Genomic DNA, 20,622 nt, shown 5'->3' with positions numbered 1-20,622 from the left:
CTTAATGGGTCCATTTATAGGCTGAAACAAGCATCTAGATCTTGGAACATCATATTTGACACTGCTGTAAAGTTGTTTAGCTTTGACCAAAACATTGATGAGCCTTGTGTTTATAAGAAGATCATCAATAGCTCAATAGCTTTCCTAGTACTGTATGTGAATGATATCCTACACATTGGGAATAATGTAGGGTATCTGACTGACATTAAGAATTGGCTAGCTGCCAATTCCAAATAAAAGATTTGGGTGAGGCACAGTATATTCTCGAGATCCATATTATTCGGGATCGCAAGAACAAACGGTTAGCCCTGTCTCAGGTATCGTACATTGATCAAATGTTGATCAGGTACAGGATACAGGATTCCAAGAGGGGTTTATTACCCTTCAGGCATGGAATCATTCTGTCTAAGGATCAATGTCATAGAACATCTCAAGAAGTTGAAGAGATCAGACAGATTCTTTATGCTTCTGCTGTAGGAAGCTTAATGTATGCAATGTTGTGTACTAGACCCGATATTTTCTATGCAGTAGGGATTTTCAATCGGTATCAGTCCAATCTAGGATTTGATCACTGGACGGTGGTCAGGATGATCCTCAAGTATCTTCAGAGAACGAAGGACTACATGCTTGTATATGGAGATAAGGATCCAATCCTTATAGGATACAACGTTGTTGATCCCTTTACAAAAGCCCTTACGGCTAAAGTGTTCGAGGGTCACCTGAAGAGTCTGGATCTGCGGAACATGTGGCATCTTGTCTAGGGCAAGTGAGAGATGATACTGGGTATGCCCTAGTTTATTGTATATTATACATTTTTATATTGTATTGTACATAGTCTCCCGAGTCATTAGGACAAGTGGGAGATTGTTGAGATTGGTGTCCTAATTCTCCCGGAGTCTCGTTGTTTTGTAAAGATACACATTGTTCAATGAATAAAATAAATGTCATTTAATTCTGGCATTTACTCATATCCAATAAACAAAGCTCTTTGGTTATCTTATGTGAACTTACAGCAGTATATGTGATATAACAAGTGGATCATGCCTTAAGTGATAACCTAAATCGGTCTGTAGTAAAGAGTAAGGTGGGAGACCTGATCCTGGTGACACTACGAATACGGCCCGCTTTGTAGAGGTTTGCAAGTGTTGTAAACTACTACAGATGGTGGGTATCCTATACAAAGAGTTTTTATAAGACCTAGACCACGAGATGACTAGACTCTGTATATAACGTCGTTGATACTAGAGACTTAAAATCTCACCTAAATGACTATAGGTGACACGACCTCAATCCTGAGTGTTTGGGAAACTCCTGCCTTTGAAGGCGTCCTTTGATTAGTATGGATGAGAGTGGCCAAGATTGAAAACTCAACATGCCTACCTTTTTTGGGACTTTTCTGATCTGTGAGTTGGGAACTTAATCCACAACATGAAATACACTCCTTTCCTAAAGCAGGGATAAGTAGAGAGATTGCTTCTTTAAGGGCTGATTTCGGGACTGGAACATAATGGCCACAGCTTCTCTTTGGAAAAGAAGACTCAATAATAGTAGGACTATGACTTATGTTCATTAGAGGGATCAGTGGTACTTAAGGGACAGATGTAATTATAGGGGCATAACGGTTATTGGTCTAGCTGTACTTACGAGCGATCTGTGAAGGGTTGTCGCACTGCTGATTGATTAAGATGGACCATAATATATCTGTGGTAAGGAAAGTTCAACAATCGCTCTTAGTGGAGTGCCTGGCAGTTAACGGATTGTGGATCCCGTGACTAAAGAGTTTAGTCAATTATTCACATACCGTTGGAGCTTCAAGTTACAGGTCCATGAGGTTCCCTTGGTAGCTCAACGGATTCAGTTGAGGATCATTCTAGGTGTTGATTTGAAATGTTCAAATTGACAAGAGGTTTTTTTTTTATTATATATGATATAATCAGTATGATGTATGAGATACATCTAGTGGAGGATTGATGTAAATGAGATTTACATTAAGTACCATGGAATAGAAAAAGAACTATGGTTTATATGTTTCATGAGATGAAATATTAAAACTATAAGTTATGAATATAGTATGATAAGTTAGTTATCATTTATGTTTATAATAATATTAATTATTAGATAATTAATTCTTTTTCTTTTAAATAACCAAAGTAGTGAGTGATTATTGGATCATGGTAACCGTGAGTTTAAAAGGAAAGTGGTTTCCTATTTTCAACAAGGTTTTACAAAACGATTGAAAAAAGGTTTTGTGTTTTCTCTCCGCGCGAAAGAAACTCATGAAGTCGTCAAGTAAATTTGTATTTACTAAATGACGGATGGGCGAGCTAAACGATCGTGCAGTATTTACTAAACGATCATATAGTTTTGTTAGACGATCACTAGCCCAAGGTAAACGATCGTGTAGAGTCTGTAGGCAACAGACTGAGCTAAACGATGAACTAAACGATCGCATAGCTTTTTCTAGACGATCGCTTAGCTTTATCTAAATGATTGGGCATCGATCTATACGATAGGTCTCCGCCATCTCCCACTTACCCAGTCGTGTACGCGCTCGGACTCCTTCTTCACTGCCTCATACCATGTCCGAACAGAGCCCACCCTCTGGATTCTCACATCGAGAATACCAAGGTCGCCTTGTTGGTGGTGTCAGACTCAACTCGACACCGTCGAGGTTTTGTGGAGGCCGTTCGTGGTGCTACAGAGGAGTTCAAGCTATTGCGGAGGAGTTTGTGACCGAGGACATCGTTGAGGACGAGCGTGAAGTGTTCGTGCGGTTTTCGTGCTGTGTTGCGGTCGTGTAGATCGAGCGCTCGTGGTTGCTATTGTTCGATCAGAGTCGTGCAACGGAGATAGAGACGCATCCTCATATGTGCTTAGAGTTTGATCTCTGTTCATTTGAGTTTATTCATGCTGTAATTTCTCTGTATGAATTGTATAACTGTTTGTATTGAAGTCGACTGTAAATATATATTATTCATGATTGTAATTTGGAATAATCTTGTTCCACTGCTCATGAAAATCTCGCTTCCCATTTCCTTCAATAATGTGGCACCACACCCTCTCTTGGCCCGAGAAGGTTTGGACATAGTTGGACTATGACTTGTTGTTCATTAAAGGGATCGGTAGTATTTAAGGAGTTAGATGTAACTACAGGGGAAAAAGGGTCATTTTGACCCAGCTATACTTACGAGCAACTTGTGAAAGGTCATCACACTATTGACTGGTTATATCTAGTGGACACAGAAAATATATTTGTAGTGCGAAGAGTGCAGTTGTTGGTCTTTAGTGGAGTGACCAACAAGTAATGGATGTTGAGGAATTTAATTAAAGGAGTTTAATTAATTATTCAAGCACCATTGGAGCTTCAATCTACAGGTTCATAAGGTCCCATCTATAGCTCAATTGGGATTATTGAGAATTAATTTTGGATTACTTTGAATGGTTAAAATTAATTGAGGGAATTAATTATATATGATATAATTAATATAATGTATTTGATACATTAAATAAAGTTTATTATGAGAGGAAATAAATATTTGAATATGATTTAAATACTAATTATATGGATTGGATTATATAATTAAATTTAGTATAAATTTGATTTATATTAAATACCATGAATTATTGAGAGTTTTAAAATTATAGATCATATATTTGATATAATGTAAACTATAGGTTATATGTTATATTGAAATATAATATATAGTTATATATATATATATAAATAAGTTAGTTAATTATATATAATATTACTTATTTAATTTAAATTTTAAATTAAAGGAAGGGCGTTACAACTTCCCTTTATTATATATATATTACTTATTTAATTAAATTAAATTTTAAATTAAAGGAAGGGTGTTACAACTTCCCTTCCTTTAATACTCTCAGTAAAAAATTGTGTGGGAGCGGGAGTTGGTTTTACATTTTCTTCATCTTCTTCATAGAAAATCACAGATTTTCTATGTGTGAAGTCCTCTCTCAACGTAATTTTCCCAAGAAAATTCTCTACCTCTCAAAAATTCTTCCTCCCTCTCCCAGAGGCCACACACTCTTGTTATTCTCACCTTACCCTAAGGAGAATATAGAGGATTACTTCTTGGTGGTGGCCATCTTGGATTGTTGTTTGGTTTGAGGAGAATTAGAGAGTTCGTGATCAATTGAAAGGGAATTCGTGAAGATTAATTTGTTCTTTAAGGGTAAGTAAAATCCAAACCCTTATCCTTCTCTTTAATCTAAAAAGCATGTTGTAAAATTTTGTAATATGCATAATGTGTTTCTCTTTATTATAATTCTGTGAAATTGAAATTGGGACATGATTCGTGCTTCCGCATCAGATTTCATAGTCCTTCAACATTTAATAAAAAAAAACAATGTAAACCAAAGTCATCATCTCAGTTAAATTTCTTCATAGGTGGCCGAGTACTGAAATTTGGTTTAAGAGAGTTTACATTGATAACTGATTTATATTGTGGTGAATAGCCAAGGATTGATAAAAGTGAGATAAAAGGAGGAGGTAATGTAAGAAAAATGTACTTCGAGGGTATGAAAGTTGTGACTAGGTTTTTCCTTAACATAGCTTTTAATGTTAGTAAGGCAGGATGTAAAAGTGACAGGATAAAAATGGCAAAAGTGTATTTCTTAGAAAGTTTTCTTCTCTCAAGACAAGATACAATGAATGTGACCACGTACTGATGGTTGATGATGATGATCTCTTTGATAACTATCTATAGGGAAAGGTTGCTTTTGATTTACTTGGTCATGTTATGCATAAAGTAATACACAACAAATGCAAATCAAGAATATTAATGGGGGGATTTATATTCCCAATCTTAGCATAGGCATACGAGATTATACCCACCTTAAGCTCCTCTCAAAATTTCTTTGTCCGGAAGGTTTCTAACAATGTTCAAAAGATAGTAAATTGGGTTACAGACAACCAATCCAAATGGAAGGATCTCAAGTGAAAAGTATTTGATTCAAAAAAGGTATAAGCATCTATACAAACAAAATAGATGTAGGTCTTAAATTCTAAACTAAAAACTAACATCTTGTCTTACTGTTTCTTTGGCAGCTTGAAATTTTTCCATTACTTGAAACCCTACATGAATCAAATATGCCATATTTTACCCCATTCATCGAGGAGGAAAAAGGGTCCTACAAGAGGTCGAAGAAGAACTTAGCAGATATAGACCAAAAGAGAGTGGTTGAACTATCCTTGAATAGGGGACTGGCTTCTACATCTGATAAAGATGAAATGAAACAAAGATTTGAAGGAATAGAGTAAATACAATAATTGATGAACACAAGAATGGAGAAAAACTTTGATGTCATGAAGATTACTAAGCAAAAGTTGACAAAGAAGATAAATGACTTGGTGGAATCGTTAAACACAATGATTGACTATATGAAGACTACATAGGCTGGTCAATTACATGCATCAGCAAGTAATCTATTTATGGTATGTAAACCAACTACACTATATTTATTTTATTTCCTAGTGCAAATATTTTATAATTATATGGAAGTGGGGTGCATTCGAGTTAGAAAAAAAAAACTCGATGATATAGAGAAAGACCAAGAAGAGAAAGAAGAAGAGAATGAGCCGATTGATATTTCTAATGCTCCCACAATAGTTCGAAGAAAATATGACAATGAGAATGAAGAAGGCCAAGGAAATAAGGATCATGAATTGAAAATACCTCCAACATTACACAAAGAAGCATGCGATGGAGATAAAAACAAGGAGTCTGTAGGAAAAAGAAGTAAAAAGCCAAAGTGAAAGGTGAATTGATCTAAGTGTGTTACAAATTATATTGTTTACAATATATGGAAATTGACTAGCAAAATTGATTGTGATAGGACGATTAAGACGCTGATGAAGAAATCAATGAAGTCATTCGATCAATAGATGAAAGAGAGATTTACAAGAAGTTGAAAATGTCAAACAAGCAAAAGACAATTATATTAGTATGTTTCTTCAAAACTGTAAAATATTTTATTTTATACCTCCATATAAAATAAATTATTTGCATTTTTTAAAATGTTAAAAAAATGACACTCTTAAAACTTCAACAACTAAGATTCTTGAAAAGGCACAGCCATTGTGGTGCACGGGTCATCACCAACAGCCAAAAAAACAAGAGGTAAAATACTAAATTTAATGTCAATCTAGAACTAATAAAGTATATATATCTAAAAAAAATGTTGTTTCTTGTATAACAAATAAAAGGTCAAAAGGAAGTTAAACATGACTGATAAGCTGTACAACATTAATGAAAATAATCTTGCTATGAGGATCATATTTAAACATGTAAGAACAACTGATCTTGTAAGTTTGATCATTACTAGAATTTGTTAAATCCTAATAACAACTAATTGTTTATTAAATGTTGTTAGTTAAGTGTAACTAAAGTAGAATTGATCATGAGTGCTAACCAAGAGGAAGCAAAAGAGCAAAGCAACAGGAACTAAAAAGATAACTGCCAAAAGTGAATGATATGAACCTACCAATGATAGGGATATGGATAGATGCAACTAGAGGGATAATACGAAAATCCCAAACCACGGATGAGAACACCCCCTTGGATGGACCATCATTTGACTTGCACCTAAGCCAAGCCTGAAGTTGCAATGAATGAGTCGACTGATTTGGACTTTTTCTATCATTCCTGTTTTGGTATACAATTTAAATATTTTGGACTTTGATAGTAGAATAGATCTGGATTTTGTGCGTTTGGGAAAAGTTTATATTAATTTTTTGGTATAACTTTTAAACTTTAGACTTCTTTTAGTAGAATTAGTTTCTGAACTGAAGGAATGAGGTGATTTAGATATATTTTTATAGTTTCTGTTTTGGTATACAATTTAACTATTTTGGATTTTTGGAATGGAATAGAGTTGGATTTAGTGTAGTTGTTTTTTTACAAGTTTATATTCCTGTTTACATATCCGTATTGGTAATATACCATGTATTCCATTATTCCCATTGCATATGGGTACATGATGCAAAATGGCACCAAATACATTTTAATTCTAAAGTGTCCTAACTCATGGGACAATTTGTCTGGTCAGTCCTTGTTGGATTACAAAAACATGTAGTGGCAGAAAACATGATTATTAAGCATTCTAATTCCTTAATTTTGACATCAAAATAAGCATGTTCATAGGGTATTAAGAGGGTTTCAACACATACCTTTGAAGATCATCTTCAAACACGAATTTGAGCTACAATATTCTCCAATTGAAGTCGTGGACCACCAAGAGGTCTTCTCTACTATTCTCAGCCTTGAATTTGATTGGTGGAACTCACAATTGAGTTAAATTTGTAAAGGTTTTGGTGTGGGTTTGAAGAGAGGGAAAAAACATTTATGCAGAAACTAGTTTTCTGCCTTTTTCTTTTCAATCTCAAAATTGAAGAGTTTTTTTATCATCTTTCATGCAGACACTCAAGAGACCAGCTGATGCCATTTCAAATGCATGGAATTAATGGGCAATGTGTGTGAATTTAAGAGAAACACCTCCTTACTTCACCAAAATGTGGAAAAGTCCACTATCAAATTTCAATTTCCATTTTCAATCTTTAATTTTAATTAATTCAAAATTAATTAAAATCAAAACCATATTTTCATTTCTAAAATTGAAATAAAAATGAAAATTAATTTTTATTTTAATTAATTAAATAGTAATTTAATATCAAATATCAAATTAATCACATACTTAATTTTAAACATAAATCCTATTCATGTAATTAGTATTTAAATCAATATTTAAATATTATAAACTCTCTAATTTCGTCTAATTTTGATAAATTAAACGTTAATTAATTATATCAAATATAATTATACAAACCCTAATTTGAACTATTCAAATTCAAACCCTAAATTCAATTTGAACACTTCAAATTTATATCATTCCAAATTCACTCAATTTACTAATTCAATGTGTTCATGTTTTACGAGCTAGTAAAGGGACCTTATGGACCTCCAGATCATGAGCTCCAACGATTTAAGATTAATTGGCTAAAACTCTTTAGACCGAATTAATCAATATTTGTTAACTATAGAGTCACACCACTATAGCTCGATAATTGCACTCTCCTCACTGTAGATATATTTGTGTCCACTTGATTTAACCACAATCAGTAAGTTGATCCATTACAGGTTGTTCATAATAATAGCTAGGTCAAATGTTGTTTGAACCCCGAAATTACGTCTTGCTCCTTAAGTTCCATTGATCCTCTAATGAACAATTGATTTGTGATCCAATCACTAAACTAGATCCCTCTCGGGCCAATGAGAGGGTGAGGCCCCTTGTTCAAGACCTGGATTCAATACTTAAGAGAACAACCTTCCTCCTATCCCTAAATTGGGTAGGCTGAATTCCATCTTGCACCCTATGTCCCCAGCTATCTACCCGGTCTTACCTCTGAAATGGGAGGCTTATTGAGTCGACGCTGTTGAGCCAACCTTGACCTATGCAAATCTAAGGATAATTCCGAATAAACAGGAGTTCATAGTTAACTCAGGATTAAGATCGAGTTACCTGGGTCATCTAAGCGAAATAGTAAGTCTTAAACAGTAAACAGTGTTAAAAAGTAAGAGTGACTTATTTCTTGGTCTGGTCTTGCGCAAACTCATTGCATAGGACGCCCCCACTCCTCATGTCAATACATGAACGAATCAGGACCACTACGTTTGTAGCACTTTACAACAAATTGTAACAACTACAGAGTGGGTCGCATCTGATAGTGTTACTATTGGGATTGGTGTCCTAATTCTCCCAGAGTCTCGTTATTTTGTAAAGATACACATTGTTTAATAAATAAAATAAATTTTATTTAATTCTGACATTTACTCATATCCAATAAACAAAGCTCCTTGGTTATCTTCTGTGAACTTAAGCATGTATATGTGATATACAAGTAGATCATGCCTTAAGTGATAACCTAAATAGGTCTGTAGTATAAAGATTAAGGTGAGATACCTGATCCTAGTGACACTACAGATACGGCCTGCTTTGTAGAGGTTTGCAAGTGTTGCAAACTACTACAGATGGTAGATCCTAACCATTCATGTGGAGACGTGCGAGCAGAGGTGTCCTATACAAAGAGTTTGTATAAGACCTGGACCTCGAGATGACTAGACTCTATATATAACGCCGTTGATACTAGAGACTTGCATCTCACTTAAATGACCATAGGTGACACGACCTCAATCCTGAGTGTTGGGAACACCTGCCTTTGAGGGCGGTTCTTTGATTAGTATAGGTGAGAGTGGCCAAATTGCCAACTCAACATGCCTACCTTTTTGGGGACTTGTCTGATCTGGGAGCTGGGAACTCAATCCACAAGATGGAATTCACTTCTTTCCCGAAGTAGGGATAAGTAGAGAGATTGCTTCCTTAAGGGCTAATTCTGGGGCTTGAACATAGTGGCCACAACTTCTCTTTGGAAGAGAAGACTCAGTCATAGTAGGTGATAACGGGCAGAAATGCACGTTATTACAGTACTAAGTTATTAAACAATGAAGGTTTGTGTTAATAAAATATGTAAGATTGCGTCCAAAAAGCATTAAGTTCATAACATTGTGGTCGTGAAAAAGCAGAGAGCGAGCCGACTCTCGCGAGAGCGAGACTATCTTTTGAACAGAGTAGAAAAGACAGTGTAAAAGTCTTGGGAAGCAAGAGATTGCTACCAGGCTCTTTATTCTCATCTTGCATTGTTATTTTGTATTTCAACTCTATATCTATACAATGGAACTTCTTTATCTACATTTTTTCACTCTCATAAAAGCACGCATGAGTAGCTAAATTTATCAAATGGGTTGAGAAGAACTAAGCTAACATGACCTAGGATCTTCATCGCATGCAATTATCTTGTCTTATGTTGCGCTCAACACCCCTTTAGAGCTACTCGAGAGAGAGTCTAAAGAAAAAACCTAAGACTTAAGAGAGCTAGGTTAGAATCTAGACCCGAAAGAGCAAGATTAGATCTGTATAAGCAAGAGATAGGGACTTAGAGATAAGCTTTGTTTGCCAACCTGCATCGCATGCACCCTAGAGATAGGTTATGATATTATGTGGTCGCCTTACTTGTGTGTGTGTCATTTTATCATCGCATAGATAAGAATAGAGGCTTGTGTGTAGGTTCTATAGACTCATCGCATATATCGCATGCGTTCTAGTATTAGAAGTCATAACATTTGCATCGAGAGATGATTTGCTATTGTATGTGTGTTGCATGATCGCATAACATGAATGCATCCTAGGAAGTGTTAGCTGAAACCCTTCTCAACCCGTTCCCCGCATATTCATTGCATCTTCCGTATTATCAACTCTTTTCGTAACTCCACCACATACATTTATTTTATACCGCAAACAACAACCCAAAACAACTACCTGATTATTTGGTTACTGCAAAGTCTTCTTAGAAATTATCACCGCATACTGTTTTCCCTAATCTCTGAGTTCGACCTTAGACTTACCAGGAAACTCAGTGGGGTTTATACTTGGATTCCGCTTAGAAAACTTGTTGCTCACTGTATTTCCATCACCGCATTTCATTCCATAATTTCACCTCATAAAATAATGCATCAGTAGGACTATGACTTATGTTCATTAGAGGGATTAATGGTACTTAAGGAGACAGATGTAACTGTAGGGGCATAACGGTTCTTGGCCCAGCTGTACTTACGAGCAATCTATGAAGGGTTGTCACACTGCTGATGTAGGTTTGTATCAACAGCAGCGGAAGCACAAGGATCATCAAAGCACTTAAATTCACTAAATTTGGCAAAATATAAAGCATGCTTTTGCAGAAAAAATGAGTTTCAAGACATACTTCTTGTAGAACTTCTTCAAAGCTCCTTCATCAGCTGCTATCTTCTTCAAATCTTGTTGTAGACCACCACAAGATCTTCTCTACTGTTCTCTTGGTGCTCTAGATTGAGTTGTGGGACTCAAAACAAGTTTGAATCAAGGGTAGAAGGAGAAATGCTCACTGCAACAACCTTGTTGAAGAATCTTTCTTTAAACTGAATTTTCTCTAAAATTCTCTATGGATTGCATGCCATATTTTCACTCCAATCTCTTCATTATATTTCATATCAACATGCGAAGAGAAGAGTTGCATGAGTTGCAGCCCATGCTTGGAGAAGACAAGGCAATGTTAATGCTTCATGTGTGAGCTTCTTAGGTGATGGATAATGGAAAAACTCTTTTTTCCATTTTGTGTGTTTTTGGTTTTCCAATTTTCTAATTTTATCTAAAAATCAAATTTTAATTTTATAAAATCTATTTTGATTTTAAAAATGAAAATTTAATTAATTTCATAAATTAATGATTAAATGAAACTTAATTAATTTAATATCAAATATTAAATTAATTTTAACACATATCTATCTTTATATATTTAAATCATATTTAAATATATAAATTCTCCTATTCCGTTTAATTCTAAAATTAAACATATAATTATATCTCATATAATTACTAAATCCCTTAATTCTAATTAGAACGTTTCAAATTAACTTATCACGCTATTCTAGAACTAGTCTGTTACGAGCTAGTAGAGAGACCTTGCGGACCTACAGATCATGGGCTCCAACGATCCAAGATTAATTGGCAAAACTCATTAGACCAAATTAATCTCCATTCGTTAACTAAAGGGTCACTCCACTAAAGCCCATAGTTGCACTCTCCTCACTGTAGATATATTATGTCCACGTGATTTAACCATAATCAGCAAGTCGACCCTTCACAGGTTGTTTATAATAACGATTAGGTCAAATATCTGTTTTACTCCCGAGATTACGTCTTATTCCTCAAGTCCCTACTGATCCTCTAATGAACAACTGGTTTGTGATCTGATCACTAAACCAAACTCTCTCAGCCGAGTGAGAGGGTGAGGCCCCTTGTTCAAGACCTGGATTTAGCACTTGAGAGAACAACCTTTCTCCTATCCCTAAATCGGGTAGCTATGAACTCCGTCTTGTACCCTATGTTCCCAGCTATTTATCCGGTCTTACCCTTGAAATGGGAGTCTTATTGAGCTAGCCCTGTTGAGCCAACCCTCAACTATGCAAATTTAAGGGCAATCCCGAATAAACAGGAGTTCATAGTCAGCTCAGGATTAAGATCAAGTTACCTAGGTCATCTAGGTGAAATAATCAGTCTTAAACAGTAAACAGCATTATAAAGTAAGAGTGACTTATTTCTTGGTCCTGATCTTATGCAAACTCATTGCATAGGACGCCCCCACTCCTCATGTCATAACATGTACGAATTAGGATCACATCGTATGTAGCACTTTACAACTCTTTGTAACAATTGTAGAGTAGACCGCATCCAATGGTGTTACCAGAATAAGGTACCCAACCTCATTCATGTATCATAGATCATTTTGACTATTTACTCGAACCCGATCCGCTCTTATGTCTCCACATAAAGTTCAAATACTCATATAATAGGCATAGGTCTTAGTTTATTGGATTTAGACTTTCTTACAATTTATGAGATTAATAACAAGTATATGATAATAGAAAATGTTTATTATTTTACAAAACGAGTTTTTAGGACATAAAACCCAACAGCGATTGGTTAAGATGGACACATAATATATCTGTGGTAACGAGAGTTCAGCTGTCGGTCTTTAGTGGAGTGTCTGACAGTTAACGGATGGTGGATCCCGTGACTAAAGAGTTTAGTCAATTATTCACGTACCATTGAAGCTTCGAGTTACAGGCTCATAAGGTCCACTTGGTAGCTCAATGGATTCAGTTGAGGATCAATTCTTGGTGTTGATTTGAAATGTTCAAATTGACAAGAGGTATTTTGATTATATATGATATAATCGTATGATGTATGAGATACATCTAGTGGAGGATTGATGTAAATAAGATTTACATTAAGTACCAATGGAATAGAAAAAGAACTATGGTTTATATGTTTCATGAGATGAAATATTAAAATTATAGGTTATAAATATAGTATGATAAGTTGGTTATCATTTATATTTATAATAATATTAATTATTGGATAATTAATTCTTTTTCTTTAATAACCAATTTAGTGGGTGGTTATTGGTTATTCATGGTAACCATGAGATAAAAGGAAAATGGTTTTCCTATTTTTAGTAACTTTTGGTAAAAGTTTTTGAGTTTTCTCTTGGCAAAAAGAAACTCACAGAGTTGTCAAGTAAATACAGATTTACTAAATGACAGTTGTTTTCCTATTTTGAGTAACTTTTGGTAAAAGTTTTTGAGTTTTCTCTCGGCAAAAAGAAACTCACAGAGTTGTCAAGTAAATACAGATTTACTAAACGACAGCTTGGACGAGCTAAACGATCGTACAGTATACTAAACGATCGCATAGCTTTTGCTAGATGATCGCTTGCCTAAAGTAAACAATCATATAGTATCTGTAGGCGACAAACACTGAGCTAAACGATGAGCTAAATGATCACATAGCTTTTGCTAGACGATCGCATAGTTTTAGCTAAACGATTGGGTATCGACTTATACGATAGGTCTCCGCCATCTCCCACTTGCCCAGTCGTGTACACGATCAATGTTTCTCCCTTCGTCTGCCTCATTCCAAGTCCGAACAGAGCCCACCCTCTGGATTCTCACACCGAGAATACCGAGGTAGCCTTCTTGGTGGTGTCATACTAAACTCGACACCGTCGAGGTTCTGTGGAGGTCGTTCGTGTGGCTGAGGAGTTCGTGACCAATGCGATCGCTGAGGACAAGCTCGAAGTGTTCGCACAGTGTTGTAGTCGTATAGATCGAGCGTTCGAGGTTGCTATGTTCGAGCGTTTGTGAGCAAAGGAGCATGGAGATGAGTCTACAAATGTTCGTAGAGTTCTCCTTGATTTCTTGTTGTTATCATGCTGTAATTTCTATATTAATTGTATAACCGCATGTTTTGTATACGACTGTAATATGTGATGTTCATTCATGATTGTAATTTGGAATAATCTTATTTCCACTGCTCATGGAAATCTCGAGTTCGATTTCCTTCAGTTACCAGAATAAGGCATCCAACCTTATTCGTATACTATAGATCATTTTGAATATTTACTCGAATCTGATCTATTTTTATTTCTCCACATAAAGTTCAAGTATTCATATAATAGCCATGGATATTAGTTTATTGGATTTAGTCTTTACAAGTGCAATTTATAGATTTAATAACAACTTTATTGAAGAAATGTTGAATAACATCTTTATTGATAATAGAAAATATAACTCTACAAACTGCGAGTTTTAAGACATACAACCACAACAGTCTTATACTAAACAACCTTAATAAGGTAGGCTTATTAAAGTCTCAATCGTCCAAAAGGCACATACATACATTATTTGTAATATTAGATGAATTGATTTTTTCACATTGAACCTTTATACATAAAGTTCAATAATCATAAATACACTGTAATTATAAAGTGATAAGCTCAATTCGTCATCCTCAATAATATAAATGACTAAACAACCAACATATGCGTACATGATACTGTAATTCTAAGGTGTACCAACTCATGGGACAATTTATCTGGCCAGCCCTATACTAAACAACCTTAATAAGGTAAGTTTATTAAAGCTTCAATCGTCCAAAAGGCATATACATTCAATAAGGTAAGTTTGTTAAAGTTTCAATCGTCCAAAAGGCATATACATACATTATTTGTAATAACAGGTGAATTGAATTTTTCACATTGAACCTTTATACATAAAGTTCAATAATCACAAACACACTATAAATCTAAAGCATTAAGCTCAATTCTTCATCCTCAATAATACAAATGACTGAACAACCAACATAAGTTGATAATATTTTACTTTCAATTCCATATACAATCATATTACTTAGATGTATATATACATTGAGTATAATTATAACCAACAGTAAGTTAGATAATAAACCGCAATATCAATGCAAATGACATTTCCTTTCATAAAAGTCAGTAACTTTGAACATTAAATAAATCTTTCATAAAATAATATCTATAATATTTGAACGGTAAACAAAATGCTAAGGAAAGAAATATAATACTCAAAAATATAAGACTATTCAAGAACAAACTAATAAATGCATTTAATGACGTATGGAATCCTTACAAGACCTACAATTATGACCCTTCTTACCACACCAACTACAATGAATTCTAGCTTTGTTTTCTAAACAAGACATGACTATTTTTTCTTAGGTCTCCCAGTCGGACATTTGACATTAGGAGGAAAAACTGAATCATTGCCAACGGCGTGAATTGCGGTAAATTGTTCAACATTACCAATAGGTCGCGTTTCCTTCCGTGTAACATAACTAGATTGGAACATGATAGAAATCATGTGTATATGATTGCAGTTGAAGATTCCTACGAGACGATGCAATACATGCTCAGAGCACGGGATCATGTCTAGGTCCCAATGCCGACATGAGCAAGTATGATTTAGAATGTTCACAACAAATTAGTTGGTGCGATCATGCACTTCAAATTCATACTGGTTAGTAGGGTATAACTAAAAAAAAAAAAAAAAAAAAAAAAAAAAAAAAAAAAGGCGATAAACTTATAGTGTTAACTATTAATAATAGGCTCAATTTTATACATATACTATACAAATAAAACAACACTTACATCCATTGACCTACTGTCACTTAAGGTTGATCGAGTGATGCCCCCTATATACGAGGACAATTCTGAACGTTAGAAACTCCAATGACTACGACGTTTGTAAAACCATTTTGAACCAAACTACAGATATAGTCAAATAGATCAATAACAAGTAATTCGCAACGTCTTTCAAAATTGTATTCATACATTTAGATTTATTGGTTGATATCAAAGAATATCTTTTCCTTCGACAAAATGCCCTAGCCCATTTGGATTTTCCAACATCCTCTAATTTAAGTCTAACAGACAAAGCAAGCCCGTCCAACTACCTCAAGTAATACTCAAATTCCACAATTGTATATGCTCTTGCACACATATAGAAAGTATCCTCAAATGGACAGGACTTATGATTCTTTTTAAGGTTCTTATATAAATGAAATGCACACAACCCATGTTCAACAAAATTATAGAAAGAACTAACACCCTTGGCTATACTTTTATGACCATCAGACACAATAACATGGTCGTTAGAACCCCCAAAAACAACTTTAAGATTATGAAAAAACAAGATCATGATGCATCATTCTCATAATCAACAATAGCAAATGCAAGAGGTACAATCTGCGAATTGTCATCAGGTGTGCAAGCAGACGATAATGTCCCTAAAAGTTTATTTTTTAGACTAGCACCATCAACAGACATAATAGGAAAATAAAATTTCCATGCATCTATGTAAGCAGCAAGGGCCATGAATAATACTTAAACCTACCTTCATCATCAGATTCTTGTGATGTATATGTTCTTGTAAGGAATAAATATTCAGGCTGATTATAAAAGACAATAAACTATATATAATTGCTTAAACTAAATATAAACAAGAAAACTACCATGATTTTTTTTCAATTAGTGCAGTTGAAAATGTTGATAAAACAGCATATGAGGACTCAGAAGTTCCCCTGATGGAATGGAGAGCAATCTCACGACAGCTCCAAGCTTTATCATAACTCATATTTACACCATGTTATCTTCTCATATAGCTTACAACATCACAAGGCCAACATGGAACTTTGTCATTCATTTTAAAAAAGAACTTTGTACACTCAGCAACAATCCAAAATGTTGCTTGCTGATGACCATCTTTAACAATGTCAATAGAACATTGATGGATATAGATGAATTTTCGAACCATCCACACAACACTCCCCTTATATACAAATGCACTTAGATACCAACTACAAGACAGATCCTTGCAACGAATTTTAAATGAAGTTTTGTTTGACCTAGTAGTAGTAAGTTCAAAACTGTTTTTAAGAGCAAGCAAATAAACTGCTTTCTTCAATACAGACTTGCTCATGAAAAGTGAACCTACTTTAATGGGAATGTCAGATTGAAATGACTCAAAATCTTGAAAATCATCGATTTCAATGTTGCCTTAGGAGATTGGAAAGAATGATCATTTTCTGCTAATTCATTATTCAAATACAATGTAATTCCAGTATTCGAGGCAACAAATGAGATATGGTCAACCATTATATATAAGGGGGGATTCTAATAAAACTAACATCAACGACAAAATATCTCTACAACGATCCTAATGAGATTCGAATTGGCGGAACCAACCCGATACATTGTCAAATGAGATATAGTTAACTCACCAGAGGGAAATTCCACAAATTATTAGAAGGATGAATTTGACGGATTATGCGCTTCAAAAGCTCGAAAATCATGGTAATGAGAATTTTCATCCCATCGACCGTAAAAAAAGAAGTCTAATTTGTTTAAAGTCATAGCAAAAACAATAGATTGAGAAGAAAACCAAAAGAAACCAAAAATCAATAGTCACTTTGTGTCAACACAAAAAGTTGTTTTACGATAGTGATGGTTATTCTTTTTTTCAAATCGTTAAAATAATATAATACGGTAAAACTTTAAATAAAATAGTGATTAAATATGAAATATGTATAATTGAATCTAATAACATATGCAAAACATTTTAAACTTTCAAAAATAGGGGAAAATATCCGGTTAATTTATTAAAAATATGTATAAAATAATGAAAAACAATTCAAACATTTGAAAATTTGAAAATTTTGATTAGATAAAATGAAATTTGATATAGTTTTGGATATTTAAAAAATAAAGTTGGTAGAAAAATTAGGATATTTAATTCGTGAGATTAATTCAAAAATTGATTAAACAAAATCTAAATTAATAACTAAATCTGAAACCATAACTACTGAGAAAAATTAGGAAGAGCGGTTATTTTGAGGAAGGCATTTATTTTTAATTTTTCAAATGAATCCATTAGAGGAAAAGTGGAGAACTAAGACATCGGCAATTACCTTGTATACAAATCCCATCATTGTTAATGATTTTAAGCTTCGTAGTTTCATTAATAATAAAAGCTATGAACTAGACAAGAGCAAAACAAAGATTTGGAAATTCATGTCTATGTACATATCATGTGAGTTGTCATAAATCTTATTATTTGTCTGTTTTGCCAATTTTCAAAACCAAATCCTAAAATCTGTCATGCACTCCAATTCCACGAAAAAAAGTCTAAAATGAAGATGAATCAAGTCGAAAGACTGAAATAGAATGGGCTTTCCTCTTAACCATACACTCGAATGGGATATGAGATCTTTGGAGGTACAATCCAACCAATTTTCTTGATTCCAAGCTTGAAGGTTTAAGCAAAATATATACTGTTGGCCCAACCTCTCAATGTTTCCAATCTGATCCTCATTTTTAAATTATTTATTTAGTACTATTTATTTGATTCTCGAACATAAGTCACATTATCTTTCTCGAATTTGAAAGTCGTCTAATCCTTATCTTCACATTTGATGAACTCAAAAAATGAAAATGGATGCGTTAAAGGGTTTCATTTATATTTTTACACTATGATTAATGCATGAAAACTTTGACTTAATTGATGGGTGAGACAATTAAAAACTGCTAACCTACTGGAACAAATCATGGGACAATGTAATTTTTAACTTTGGAATGTTTGATAATTTAGGGGGAAAGGAAAATGCAGTTGGAGTAAGTTTCTATTGGATCTTTGGATATACAAACACAATCCATTTTCTTGATTCAACCGTTTAAAGTTGGACCAAAATAGAAAATTTTGCCCAACTCCAATATGACCCATATACGTGTCTATACAGTTCAGTCCATTGTTCTTTTAGAAATTATTTCAAAACTATTCATGGAACAAAAATCTATTAGATCTTTGGATGAAAATTGAGATTTTCGATAACTTGGAATGGGTGGCAATGATCGGGTCACAATGTTCATTCCAACAATGTTCGTTCCAAGTCACTGTTGCACCGTTTCAATTATCGATTTCCGTCTAACATTCTGGCAAACTTCAACTCCAATTTTAAACCATTTATAAAAAGTCACGAATAGTATTACAATTATTGAAAGAATATTGATATAGGAAAAATATCTTTTTGATCCCCAGATTTTGGGCTTGGTATTCATTTGGTCCCTAGGATTCAAAACGTTACACATTTAGGGGCACATAGAGTTGAGTTAGGTTGGTAATTATTGTTTAGAAAGTCAAATTATCTGTGGAGTTAAATTATCTATTTTTGTGGTTGAGTTAAGTTGAGTTGAAATGCCTATGTTTAGGATACTGAGTTGAGTTGAGTTAAGTTAGAAAACTCTATTTTTTTAATTCAACTTTTTTTTTTTTGCTATTTTTGCAAAAGTAATAAATCTTGTCTATAAATCTAATTTTTTAAATTTATTTTGTCAAATCTACAACAAACCCGTATTTTTTTACCCATCTGTGAAATTTATTTTTTTCAAACATTTGATTATTTACTTTTTACATTAATACAACGCAATGATTTTTTTTTATGCAAACTCGTTCTTCGCAAACATATTTTTTTGTTCAAACATTCTTTATGATTAGTTTTTATGATTAAGTCTAAATTGACACTTCAAATAAAATAGTTTAAAACCTGTTTTTCTTTCAAGATTTGGAAATATGTCATTTCACATTGTTTCCAATTGAACATATTTTTATTGGTTTACTTTTGTAAATTAAAAAAGAAAAGACAGCATTCTTGAAAAAACAAACAAAAAAAATGGACTGTATGTTCATCTTCAATACTTCGATAGTATAATTAATGTACATGTACGCTCAAACTTAAAAGCACATGAAATACAAATGTAAAACAGTTTCATAATGAAAAAAAAAATCTACTTGAATGTTAATCTCCACGATAATGTCTATGTATGTAAAAATGAATGTATAGCAACGAATAATCCTCAATACATCACAAATTATTTCCAATATTTAAATAAATTTTGGATTATAAAAAATTTACTCTGAAGGTAAAACTAACAAACCTTAAACTAATTGTTGAATGAATTGTACAATTAGTCTGGACCGTACAAGAATGCGAATAAAGTATAGTTTGATTAGAATGAAGCTAGATGCAAATAAAATTAAAATTAAACATACTACAACATACCTTGTGATTAGATTTGGAATGAATTAGAGGTCGAATCATCAAGACTAAATGGAGGTAGGGTAGAGATGTGATCTAAAAAAAAATATGGAATTGCATCACAGAAAGGGCTAATTTATTATAAAAGAATGGAATGAAACATACCTTTTCTAACATAGTGTTTCTTTTAAGAACCATCCTTATATGAATGTAAAAACATTGAAGTCACAAGTGGAAAACAAAAAAAGTTACCAAAGATAAGTTAGGAATAGGGACTCACCAATATAGTCTATGAGAGAAGGCAGTGAAGATTTCTCAAGAATAAGTGGAGGAACAACACGTATATAAATAGAAGGATAGTAAGGAATGGTTGGTAAAGAATGTTGGGTGCATTTAACCTCAATTAATTTAAAGAGTGAATTCATTAAACACAAACCAAAGTGGATTAACTCAGTAGTATTACCTAAACCAGGTAGGGTTAACTTAGTATCAATTGGGTGGTTGTGCATAAAATAATAACATAAACATTATTGAATGATTGCATTAAAA

Source organism: Benincasa hispida, chromosome 5, assembly GCF_009727055.1.
Source record: "Benincasa hispida cultivar B227 chromosome 5, ASM972705v1, whole genome shotgun sequence".
NCBI lineage: Eukaryota > Viridiplantae > Streptophyta > Magnoliopsida > Cucurbitales > Cucurbitaceae > Benincasa > Benincasa hispida.
The sequence above is the reverse complement of the archived record's forward strand: the minus strand, read 5'-3'. Positions refer to the sequence as shown.